This window comes from Chrysochloris asiatica, unplaced genomic scaffold (assembly GCF_000296735.1).
Source record: "Chrysochloris asiatica unplaced genomic scaffold, ChrAsi1.0 scaffold00178, whole genome shotgun sequence".
NCBI lineage: Eukaryota > Metazoa > Chordata > Mammalia > Afrosoricida > Chrysochloridae > Chrysochloris > Chrysochloris asiatica.
In genome coordinates this window covers 6494366-6508033 of record NW_006408696.1, presented here as the reverse complement: position 1 = coordinate 6508033, position 13668 = coordinate 6494366, and positions in this window count along the sequence as shown.

The window sequence follows — 13668 nt, the reverse complement described above, 5'->3', positions numbered from 1 at the left end:
TAGGCCATTGAAAATGCCATTTATACCCATTCAAATGGATGACAAGCGTATGAATAATATGCAGACTCACCTGTGTCCGAGAAATGCAGACTAAGGTAGCAACTACATCCTTACCGCTCAGGCTAGACAAAACAAAGGGAAAAGGCCAGGAACACATACTGCTCATGGGGAAATAGGCATAGGGCTAGCACCCAACGTCACTATGAAGATGAGAATTAGCTCAGTTGTTCTGCCTAAAAATGAAAAAAAAAAATTATGAAAATTAAATTAAACAAATGACTTAAAATTGTTACAGAACAGTTACATACACCAAATAATATAGATAGCACACATGCAAATAATAAAAGGAGAATGATAGTGTAAACCTTCCTGAGCCCTCTAGAATATCACCAGTACCGTTGAAGCTACCTACAAACTTCTCTGCCCACCCTACTCTTCTCCTAGAAGTGTCTGCAATACTATTCTCTTGCTTTGGTCTTGTCAAATTAGTAAAAAAAAAAAGAAAGAAATACATTCCGTGTTGTACTCAGTGATGCCACTCCAGGGACTCCACCTCCTGGAAATAAAAGCAACAGTATGTCAAGGCGTCAGCGGAAAGGCTGTTTATTGAAGCATTGTTTGTAGTAGCAAAAGACTGGAAACGAGTGAATGCTCGCTAAGGACTGGATAAATTGCAGGACATCCACACCATGGAATTCTGCACGCCTATTAAGAAACAATGAATTCGAGCAATACCGGATGCCTCGGAGGCATGCATCCATGGCATGTTCAGGAACCAGGAAACAAGAATCAGGACAGTGTGTACAAAGTGACAAATGCCTGTGTGTTTTGTTCATGGTGTGCAAATACATATACGGGTGTTGTTAAGTGATGTCGAGTTGGTTCTGACTCATAGCAACATAGGGTTTCTGAGGAGCAGCTGGTGAACTTGAACCACCGATCTTGCAGTTCAAATAGCTTTGCAGTCTGGCGCATTAACCCACAGCGCCACACCAGGACCCCACATGTACAGGTAGGCATTGCTTAACATCCATTTGGGTAAATGTCTGACTGCAGTGTGTCTGTGGTCCCAGATTTTTTTTTTTTTAAGGAGAAAGTCTCCGTTTATTTCCCCTAGTGACTTTAAAGGTCCCAAACCCAGTACTGGCCCACAGGTGGAATACAGGCGGATGAGACAGAGGATGGGGATCTGGGCCTGGGCTCTCCAGCTTGTCCTGGGCTGTGGTACAGGTAGTGAAGTGGGGCTGCTACGGCTCCTGCAGGAAGAACCACATGCAGTCCTGGGTGCCCTCCCATCCTTCCCTGCCTGCCCTCCCATCTCTCCCAGCCTACCTGCATCCTCTGACTGCATTCTCAGAGTCAACTGCTGCTGTCCTGCAGCTGCACATCCCTCCAACCACTGCCAGCAGCTCCAGTGGTGGCAGAGGTGGCAACAGCTGGAATGACGATGAGGATGGTCCAAACCACAAGTCCCATTTCACAGCCCGCATCTTGGATGTTGTTGTTGTTGTTAAGTACCATGGAGTCGGTTCCGACTCATAGTGACCCTGTACAGGGTTTCCAAGGCTGTAAATCTTTACAGGAGCAGAAAGCGTGCAATGCTTATCTGTACTTGTATATGAGTTGCAGACAAATTTGGGAGGTTATATTCTAGGTTGTCAGAATATGACAGGGATGATCAAAGAGAGGGCAGGTGGCATGATGTGGAGGGAGAGAGGAAATGAGCAAAAGAAGGAAGGAAAAAAACTATAATACTCGCCGGACCTCAGTTGCTTTATCAGAAAAATGAGGATACAGAGTCCGTGTTTATGTGCCAGGTTCTGTGCAAGGATTCCATGGGATGATGCGAAAGCTTTTGTGGAGGTTCTGTGCAAATGTGCAATTTGTTGTTGTTGAATGCCATTGAGTCAGTTCTGATGCATAGTGAATCTGTATATGTTTTCCAAGGAGCAGCCGGTGAGGTTGAACTGCCGACCTTGTGGTTCAAACTGACCTTGTAGTCCAGAGCATTAATCCACAGCACCACACCGTGAGTCCAAATGGTGCGTTTTTTTATAATGTACACATGTTTATAGTTATAATAGTGATGTGATATTGAGCAAGTCATTTCATTATTCTGCACCTATTAAGGTCTCTCCTCTATTAAGCAGGGATAAAAATAATGAATTAACAGTTGGTGTAACTTCCAGGTGAACTATTGAAATCCCATCTGTGGAGGTGTCTATAGGTTTGTGCATGATTAAGTCTGCAGTCCTCAGCCATGGCAATGGCAGAGTGTGATCCACTCTGCTCCATTATTAAGTATTTCTGACTCCAGGTCATTCTCTCCTTTGGTGTTTGACCCACCCCACCTTTAAAATAATATTGTCAGTGAAGGACTTTCAGGTTATTGCTTAGGGGATACTGAGCTCCTGATGAAAACTTTGGAAATGGATAATGGGGATGCCACCCAACTGTATGACTCCTACACTAATCCTAATTCCTGTGAGGAATGCTGCAACAGATGGGTGTGAAAAAGGCCTGGAGGCTGAGTCTCACCTCCTCTGACTATTCCAGGTGGGAGGAGAATCAAACTCAGCATCAGCCCAAGGCTGACTCCTATGAGTCTGAGGTCAGACATACCTCCACCCTACAAACTTTTCACCAATTTTGATTCCAACCCATAGTACTTTCTACTTCTCAGCTGGGTTCAATAACTTATAACACGGCCACACAGAACTCAAAGACAATCCTCACAATTATGGGCTTATTAGTAGGGAAGTTGCTGTTAAGTTGGTTCCGACTCATAGTGACCTTATGCTGGGTTTCTGAAGAGCAGCTCGTGAGTTTGAACCACCTACTTTGTGGTTAGCAGTGCAATTCTTATCGTTCAACACTTCAAGATCAGAAAAGGTTCAGGACATCGGACTTCGGTCAGGGCAACTTCTATGTTGTTCCTGCAGGCAGGCCTCTCGCTGGCCCTTGACTTCTTGGCCTGACTTCTGCCCCCTTTGGGCAATGTTCCAAAGTTCTTTTAGCACTGCTGATAAATGCCCAAAAGGGCTCTCCATTATACTATACATCTCAGCCTGAAGATGCTCAGTTCTAGTTCCATGAGATAGCAAACCTAGCTCACCAATTAACTATCTATCTGGAGGTACCTTACTCCACAAGTGAGTTTCCTGCCCAAAGAGGTTTGGCTTTACTTGCTTTGTAGGCAGGGAAGCCCACCGCTCTGTCTTGTGCTCTGGCTCCCAACCCCTGGCAACTACTAATCTGATTGCCGTCTTTCTGGACTTGCCTCATCTGGATATTTCATACAAATGTTATTATTGTTGTTAAGTGCCGTCAAGTTCATTCCAACTCATGGTGACCCTGTATAGGGTTTCCTAGGAGAGGCAGGTGAGTTTGAACCTCTGACCTTGTGGTCCAGTGCTTATTCTACAGCGCCACACAAGGACTCCGTCGTACAAACACTTAAGATTCATTCATGCTGTAGTACGCATCAGTGCTTTATTCGATTTGATTTTTGAATAATATTCTATTGTATGGATAGAGTACACTTTGTTTACATGGATAAATGTCTGTTGGACAAGCCTATTTTAAGCTTCATTTATCCAACAGGCAAGCAGTATTAAAATTTTTTTTGGAATAATTTTAGATTAACAGAAAAGTTACAAGTTTACCAAGATAGTGGAGAGTTTCCATAGACCCTCCCACCTTCACCCTGTCTTCCCTGTTGTTAACATCCCTACATCACTAGGGCACATGTGTCAAAGCTGGAAACCCACACGGACCCGTTGCTGTTGAATAAACTCCCCGTTTTATTTGGAGCTCACCGGTTTTTTGGTTAATGCCCTCTTTTCTGTTCCAGTGCCTAATCCGGGGCTGTTGTTGTTGTTAAGTGGCGTGGAGTCAGTCCCGGCTCATGGCAACCCTGTATAGCATTTCTGAGGAGCAGCTGGTTTGAATCACTGACTTTGCGAGTTAATAGTCCATCGCTTATCCTACAGCGCTGTACCAGAACTCCCAGGAGACCGTTCTGTACTTAGTATTGTGAGTTCTTAGTCCTCTTTGGTCAATGGTAGCTTTTTAGTCTGTATTTTTCCTGACCGTGATAGCTTTGGGGGATACTGTCCAGGTATCCTGTAGCAAATGGAGCCCTGGTGGCACAATAGTAAAGCGCTCTGCTGCTAACTGTGAAAGGTTGGTGGTTCAAACCCACCAGTCACTCTGGAAGAAATCGTGCAATCTGCTTTCATAAATGAAGATGGAGCAGTTTGATTGTCTTGTAGGGTCACTATGAGTTGGAATGAATGCGACAGCAATGGGTTTGGCGTTGTTTTCATACCCTGTAGAAAATCCCCCAATCTGGTCTGATGTTTTTCTTTTAAGTACATGGTGTGGCGCTGTGGGCTAATGCAAAGTCGTTTGAACTGCAAGGTCAGTGGTTCAAGCTCACCAGCTGCTCCTTGGAAACCCTGTACAGGGTCGCTATGGGTCGGAATCGACTCAACAGCACTTACCAACAACAAACCTGATGCAGTTTGCTCTTTGTACCTGTTACTCAGACTAATCTCAACTTGGAATCATTTTGCCTGTTAAGATGTGGACCCAGAGGGGTTTAAAGAGGGCATTAGCTTGTCTCTAAGTGATTGAAATCTAAGTGATTGAAAATGCTCTCCAGTCTACACCGCCCCACCCTCCCACCCCTGTCCCCGACACACACACAAGCTCTGTAGGAATGAAGATGAAGTCCCTATTGTACAGATGAAGGAGCAGGTTCCTGGGAAATGGTGGAGAGCTGATTCCAACCCAGAGTCTGATTCCGACCCCAAGATCTGTCCATGTATTCATGCTGCACACAGCGGATGTGCCAATAACAAATTGGTTTGTCCAAGGGCATGTTTAACGGTACCCTCCGTTCCCCTTTGGAGGAATTTCAATATCACCTAATTAGGTAACATGGTAACTGGGCAACCATTACTTATAATAGACGTGGAGTTGTAAATTATTCTATTTAATTAAGAACTGCACATTTCCTATTAAAGCAAAGCTTATCATAGGTTAGTGAATTTATTGGGAACACTTAACTTTAGCTAATTAAGCTGTTTGAACTCAAGACAAGGGCATTCATTAATAATCAAGCCCAAGCAGTTAAGGGCAATTAGTGAAACAGCTGGTCTTTATCTCACTGATAAAGGATGGTTAATCGAGATCTTTACAGCTGTTATAAACTTCCCTAAAGCCATATCCTCTTTAAAAGTTTGTGTTAGTAAAGAATACAGAGGAAACTGAACACCAGAGAATAGAGGGCTATTAGCGATCTCAGTTTCCCAAGCCCAAGCTGAGGTCCACAGTGGAATACACCAACCCTGGCTCAGTTCTCAGGCTTTTCTGTTTACCTGGCAGAGTCTGACCCCCAAGCCAGCTGCAGTGCTGTTGTTATAGCTCCCCTTAGAATCTTGGGTACCCCAGGAACAAGGGGCAAGAGTCATCTGTGTTGTTATTAGTTGCCTAGTCCAGAGATTTCATGCAAATAGGTTGACACAATATTTATCTTTTCGTATTTTATTTAACTCAGCAGAATGTTTTCAAGACGTCATAACTTGTATCAGCATTTCATTTTGTATTGATGGAATAGTATTCCATTATATGTATATGCAAGGAGCCCTGGTAGTGTAATATGATACGAGCTGGGCAGCAGTTCGAGACTACCAGGGACTCTGTGGGAGAAAGATGAGGCTTTCTGCTCCTGTAAAGAGTTTGTCTTGGAAACCCTACACAGAATCGCTTAGAGTCAGAACCAACTTGACGTGGCACACAGCCAACCAGCATGTGTATGCACCACATTTTTCTTATCCATCCATCTGTTAATGGACACTTGATTGTTTCCACCTTTCGGTTTTTGTGACAAGTGCTACAGTGAACATTGAACTACACGTATCTTCTAAGTTCCTGTTTTCAAGTCTCTCAGGTATGTTCCTAGGAGTGGAAATGCAGAGTCATATGGCAATGATACGAGGGTAAGTTAAGAAGTACTGCTACAAAATCTTAGAAACTTTTATTAAGTAAACATATCAAAATGTGAAGCTATTGTCTCTTGACATATCCTCCAGCTAGGTCTATACATTTCTGAAGATAGTATTTCTGTTGGCAAAGCACAAGGTCCACAGTTCAAACCCACCAGCTGCTCCTCAGAAACCCTATGCAGAGTCGCTATGAGTCGGAACCGACTCATTGGCACTTAAGAGTAACAACATTTTTTCCCTTAAGAATTCTGCACTCTTTGATTTACACAAAAGACAGCTATTTTATAAACCTATTTATGTGATATATCTAAAATAGATAACTAAAAACAGCACAGAGCCTTGTTCCTGGGCCTGGGGTGTGGGTAGGGGGCGGGTAGCCAAGATTCCAGTGAGAACACTAACAGCAATACATCAAAATAGCAGTTTGGGCATCCTTGAGAAACTCAAATTGTGTTTCTTTTCAATGTTCTTTGAGTTTGGAGAACAAAGAGAAGTCTGAAGGGGCAACATCAGGGCTGTAGGTAATGGAATAAGGTTTCCCAATGAAATTCCCACAGGACAGCCCCTGCTACCCTCAAAGAATGAGCAGATTGTGTTATTGTGATGGGAAAAAAATTGCTTAATGAGACTTAGACAAGTATATTACTGAGAGAACTTGTCTGCAGCCATTCACTGATGGCAGAGACAGACCTGTTCAAACATGCTGTGCATATCTGAACTGGGACCCTTGGAACAGCGTTTCTGACTTACTATTCAGGCCTTTTTTCTAGTTGTAAACAGTTTAGGGCCGGCTGTGGCCATTTGGTTTTAATTGGAAACTGTCTCTTTAAATGTCGAGATTTGTGCGCATGCGTAGTAGAACCCTATGAGGGTGGGGCTGGGGTGTCCACTAGCTCAGGCACCCCTATAGTCACCAGAATGGAGGTGCGTAGACAGCAAGAGACCAATGAACAGATACCAAAAGAAAAGAATGTCCATTCCTTTATCTCTGCAGTTCTGCCAGGTGTCTGTGGCCACTTCGATCCTTCCCCCGCTTGGTCTCACCCAAGATGGCGGCTCCTGGAGCAGCTGAGCGTCCGGGACTAAAAAGCGATGGATTTCTTGCTTCTGCCACAAATTCCACAGCTGTAAGCCTTCCAACCTTCTAAATATTCCTTTATATGTGGTTCAGAGTTCTGGGACCATCCCCTGAGCCTGCTTGGTCCGGTATTCTGTGTTGTTACTGGCGGAGCTCCTTACTGCACTTGCACCTGATCCGCCATCTTGTTTGTTCTCTTGTTTCTGACTTACTCTAGATGCTAGCTTTTTGAGGAAACACTTATTTCAATTTAATATGCCAACAATTCCATGAGGGCTTAGTTACTTGAGATAGCATGGTGATGATTTAGGAATTGTTCTTAGGTGCCGTCAACTTGGTTCTGACTCATAGTGGCCCTATGCACAACAGAACAAAACACTGCCCAATATTGCACCAGTCTCACAGTTGTTATTACGCTTGGTGCTGTTCATATTTTAATCTTCCGGCACTATATATGACAATGTTCTGCTGCTATTCATAAGGTTTTTAGTGGCTAAACATTCAGAATCCTGGTGTGGCACTGTAGGATAAGCACTGGACTGCTAACCAGAAGGTTGGTGGTTCAAACCCACTAGTTGCTCCTCAAAAACCCTGTCCAGGCTCACTATGAGTCAGAAATGACTTGGCAGCACTCAACAACAATATTCAGAAGTAATCTGCCTCTCCTTCTCCCTAGTCTGTCTTAATCTGGTAGTGCAGCTGAAACCTGTCCACCATGGGTGACTGCTGGCGTTTAAAATACTGGTGGCATAGCTTCAGGAACCACAGCAACCCCCAAGTCACTACAGTACGACAAACTGACAGAAGTGTATAATTTATGCTGTGATATGAGGGAAGTGAGCAATGCTCCTATTGCCTCTACATAGCTTTTCCATTCTCAGGCTTTCCTCCTTGATGTCAGAAGTGAGGTGTGTATGGAGAACCCTAAGGCAGGAGACATCAGCTCTATGAGGAATAAAACCAGGACTGTGAGTGGGAGGGAGATGTAAGACACAGAATGGTAACTGTGCTGGCCTCTCCCAGCTGTGGTTTCTTGCTGCCATTTTGGGATTCGTGTAGTTTCTCAGCATAAGCAGTGTGAACATCAATGCAGGCTGCTTGAGTTTCAGCTTCTTTCCTTTCCAACTGTGTGATGTTGGACAAAGAACGTCTGTTCTTTTAGCCTTTGAAGTTGTCAAAGACCTTATTTTTCTGGGATCAGCCATCAACACTCATGGAAGCAAGTCAAGAAATCAAATGACGTATTACATTGGGCAAATCTGTTGCACAAGACCTCTTTAAAGTGTTCAATAGCCAAGATGCCAGTTTGGTCTAAGATGCTCCTGAGTCAAGCCATGGTATTTTCAATAGCCTCATATGCATGTGAAAGATGGACAGTGAATAAGGAAGACCGTAGAAGAACTGATGCATCTGAGTTATGATGTTGGAGGAGAATATGGGAAGTATCATGGACTGCCAAAAGAACCAACAGATCTTGGTTGAAAGTAGTAAAGCCAGAGTGCTCCTTAGAAGCCAGGATGGTCAAACGTTGTCTCTCAGACTTTAGACATATTATCAGGAGGGACCAGTCCCTGGAGAAGGATAATATGCTTGATAAAATGGAGGGTTGGATAAAAAGAGGAAGATCCCCAATGAGATGGATTGACACAGTGGCAGCAGGAATGTGCTCAAGTGTAACAACAGTTGTGGGGTTGGCACAGGAATGGGCAGTGTTTTTTTCTGTTATGCATAAGATCACTGTGAGTCAGTACCGACTCAATGGCACCTAACAACAACAATAACAATAACAACAACAACAGTTGCCATATAGTGGGTTCTGCAAACACTGCTCTCAGCACATGCTTGCCAGCGCCTTTTTCATTGAAGAAGGTGTTGAAGGAGTCATCTCCTCCTCCAAGGGTCTTGGATATCACTTCTGCATCTGACCATCGGGCTGGATGCCATGTTCCAGACAGTAGAGTTCCCAGCAGGCATTGCTAATCTGGACACTAGCCTGGGCGATGTGGATGGAAGATGTACTCATGCATGATGGGACTTGGAAGGGCTTCTCAGGGCTCGAGAAGATGAGAGGACGATGACAACAGCCTCCCACTGACAGACTGTCAAGGAGTCCAGGGGAGAAGTAATGCATATGTTTGCTCTTGTTGACTTGTTTTATTTTCTCCAACTTCAACTTGAAGTTGCATATGAGCAATTGATGGGCTGTTCTACAGTCGGCCCGACCTTGTTCTGACTGATGATGTGGAGCTTCTCCATTGTCTTCTTCCAAAGATGCAGTCAATTTGATTCCTGTGTGTTCCATATGGAGAGGTCCACATGTATAGTCGCCAATTTGGTGTATGCTGTTGTTGTTAAGTTCGGTCACGAAGGTTCCGACTCATTCCGACACATTGTACAGGGTTTCCGAGGAGCAGCTGGTGAGTTTCAACCACTGATCTTGTGGTTCAAACCAACCTTTCGGTCCAGTGCTTATCCTACAGCACCACACCAGGTATATAGATTCGCCAATTTCCATTTTGCAGTATTTGCTCTATGTCTGTGTATAGGTGTGTGTGTTTAACCATTCAAAAATAAATTTGTGGCATTTCATCCTAAAATAACTCAGCATGTATCTTCTAAGAAGATCTTTTGCTCTATAACCAGAATACCATTTTTCACCTAAGAATTGCCTAATATAATCATATATACATAGTCCATATTTAGATTTTTCCATTTGACCTTGAATTGTCCATATAGCTTTCTTTTTGAACCTGGATTCAATCAAAGGGCCAGAGTGTATTTTGTTATTATGTTTTTTCAGTCTCTTAATCTAAAACAGGGGTCAGAAAACTTAAAAAAAATTATTTTGCTGTTGAGAATATACACAACCAAGCATATACCAATCCGACTATTTCTCTTCATACAATTCATAATTTATAACAGTGGTTATATGATTCTACTTGGGCAGCCATTCTCACCCTCCTTTTCTTTCTTTTTTTTTTTTTCAGACTATAATTTTATTTTAATCAGCCTTTAGAAAAGACAAACACATCATTTTTGGACATAATCGCCTTGATTTTCAATACACTTTGTCCATTTGCCAGCAAGTTTTTTTATTCCCTTATTAAAAAGAAAGTTTTAGACTGATCCTTGAGACACGAATGCACTGTTGTCTTCACTTCTTCATCAAGAGGTGAATCTTCATCCTCGAAGGGCTGCTTTCAGGGTCTAAACAGTGAAAGTCTGATGGAGCAAGATCAGGATTGTAGGGAAGATGCTTTAACATCTCAAAAAGAAGGTTTTGCAGAGTGTCAACAGTGTGGGCAGAGGTGTGCAGACATGCAAGATCACAGTGCTCTTGGAGACAACCCTCTGCATTGAATCCAAAGTTTAGGCTTCAGCTCTTCAGTGAGCATTTCAGAGGAATGAGGAATCACATTCCTTGTTGGGGTTGTTCCTTCCTCACTGTCCCCTAAGGTTCCTGTCTAATCTTTCAAGTTGCTTTTGTTACTTTGATCCTACACAGATAGCTCCTAAAAGACTGTAATGCTCAAGGCAGACCTTGGTTACTACTTAAGCTGAACTATTATTTGGTTTTAGGAAGAATTCAGGGGGTATTTTTGGTTTAAGATTTTGTTGTTGTTTAAATTTTAAAGATAATCCCAGGCAAATAGTTTTGGAGTGTTCATCCAGCCCTCATGGCTCCAGAATGTCTGGAGAACATGGGAATTTGACATTCTGTTCTGTATTTCCCCCCTTTTGATCAAAGATTCTTCGTAGAATTAAAATGCTCAGTAATGATAGCCAGGCACCAAATAGCTCTTCTGGTTTCATGGAAAGGGCAGTTGTTCATGGAGGTGATTAGCTGCACATTCCATATTTTCTTTCTATTCTTGGAGCAGAAAACTTTTTCTGTAAACCATCAGGTAGTAAATATCTTCAACTTTTCAGGCCATATGATCTCTGTTGTAATTCATCAGCTCAGCTGTTGTAGTATGAAAGCTACATTACTGGACAAAATGTCTATGAATGGGTGTGTTTCAATAAAACTTTATTGGCAAGAATAGCTGGTGGCCAGATTTGACCTATAGGTTGCAGTTTGCTGACTCTTAATCTAGAACAGCATCTCCCCCCTCCCCTTTGTTGTAGGGTATTGATTTAAAATTTTTTTCTTTTTGAATTGAAGTACAAAGCATTGACTTTTTGAAAACTCTAGTTCAGATTAGGTAGGAAAAGCACGGTCAGCTGGAAGCCAATTTGGAAAGTGTTTCCAGAACTTAGTTCCTTTATTTTTCCTTCACCTACTTTTTTTTTTTTTCTTTTTCTTTTTAATTTTTAAAAACTTTTTTATTGTGAATTGAGTGCAGGTTTACAGACAAGATTATCAGTCTTACATTCAACAAATCAAAAACTTTGTTTCATCTAAATGACTGCAATCCCCTCCATGCAACAACAGTTATTCCGCTTCCTCCCTGTGCTTCCTGATTCCATTCCACCTTCCTTCCCATCCCTTCTCAACTTTGTCCTTAGGTACCTGTTGCCCTTTTGATTTTGAATGATTGACCATCCCATCATTCATAGCAAGTATACTGTACTAGTGTTATTGTACACCTTATATATCTATCTACTGCTTGGCTGAAAATTGGACCATGAGGATGAGTTCCTTTCCAGATTTTAAGGGTGGTCGAAGGCCATAGTCTTAGGTTCCTCCAGTCTCTTTCTGATCAGTAAGCCTGATCATTTAGATGATTTTGAGTTTTGTTCCACATTTTCTGCTACTTTATCTGTTGACTTTCTCATGAGATCCCTTTCAGAGCAGTTGGTAGTGGTAGCCAGGCACCATCTAGTTCTTCTGGTCTCAGGGTCATGGAGTCTGATGTGCATATATCCCAGTAGTCCATTGGACTAATTGATTCCAAGCATCTTAAATTCTCATCACTCTTCTTTCTCCTGCACATGGAGAGACCAGTAGTTGCACTTTAAACCACTGTTCATGAGTTTTAAAATCTCAGACACTGTTCATCAAAGTAGGATGTAGAACATTGTCTTTGTGGACCATGTTATGCCAATTGACCATGGTGTCCCCAGATACTATGGTCCTGAGCTCCCAGGCCCAGTTAATCTTCACCTTAATGTCTGATAATATCTAAGAAGTGTTCATCATTTTGCCCGCTGTAAGCACCACCACATTCACAGTTGTATTTGCAGGAAAGGTAAATACTCATTTACTAATATACATATATCTTCCACTCTTCCTCTCATATCCATTCAACATGTGTCTCTGTCCATGTATCTACTCCCAGAACATTGTTGTTCCAAGACTGTATATATATCACTATATGTCTCTATCCCCTTTAGCCCTTACATATCTCTCTGTGTCTTCACCTGTCTTCAGTATTCTTTTACCAACATGTCCCTTCTTGTATATTGCTCTGCCCATCTGAGTTAACATGTGTCTACCCTCTAGCCAGTGAATTACTCTCCCTTCCCTCCCATACCTGGCAACCATCAAAGAATGCGTTTTCTTTTTTTTTCTCTTCAAACTCTTTTATATTTGTGGGATATATAAATATATATATCCCATTCTTCCTCCCTTACCCATTCAGTCTATGTCTCAATCCATGTGTCTATGTGCAGAGCACTGTTGTTCCAAGGCTCTCTATATATCCCTATTTACCTCTATTCCCTTTATCCCCTGGATACATACCTCCCTGTGTCTTTACCTGTCTTCATCATTCTTCTGCCACACTTCCTTTTCTTATATATTGCTCTCCCCTTCCTTCTATATTGCCTTCCTTGTCACCCGTGCTAAAATGTATCTACTTTCTAACCAGTGAACTATTCCCCTAGCTCCCACCCCTGGTAATCATCAAAGAATGGTTTGTTTTACTCTGGAAACCTTTTCTTAAAGGTTTTACAATAATGGTCCCATAAAATATTTGTCCTCTTGTGATTGATTAATTTCACTCTGCATAATGTCCTCCAGTTTCATCCATGTTATGAGGTGTTTCATAGATTCCTCGTTATTCTTCACTGTTGCATAGTATTCCATTGTGTACATACCAAAGTTTGTTTACCTATTCTTCCATTGACAGACACTTAGGATGTCCCAATCTTTTTGCTGTTGTGAATAGTGGTGTGATGAACATTGATGTGCACATATCTACTCATGTCCTGGCTCATATTTCTTGTGGATATAAACCAAGTGGAGGGATTGCTGAGTCATAAGGTATTTCTATTTCCAACTTTCTGAGGAAGCACCATACCACACTCCAGAGTGTCCTCCTACTTTGAAAAACCTATTTAAAATTCATTCTAGTTTGTCTGAGTGTTTGATTAATAACTCAATAGTAAGAATAATGATTGCTGTTGTTGTTATTGTTAGGTGACCTGACGCACAACAGACGGAAACCCTGCCTGGTCCTGCGTCACCCACACAATTGTTATGTTTGACTTCTTCCTTATTTTTCTCAACTCCATTGTAAAGTGTTTTGAAACATTTTATGATCATTTTTCTATATTCCTTCTCAGGCATTTCCAAGTCCTGCTCTCCTTCCAGAATGGAATCCAGGTCTACTTCTAGGTCATTTGTCTCAGACA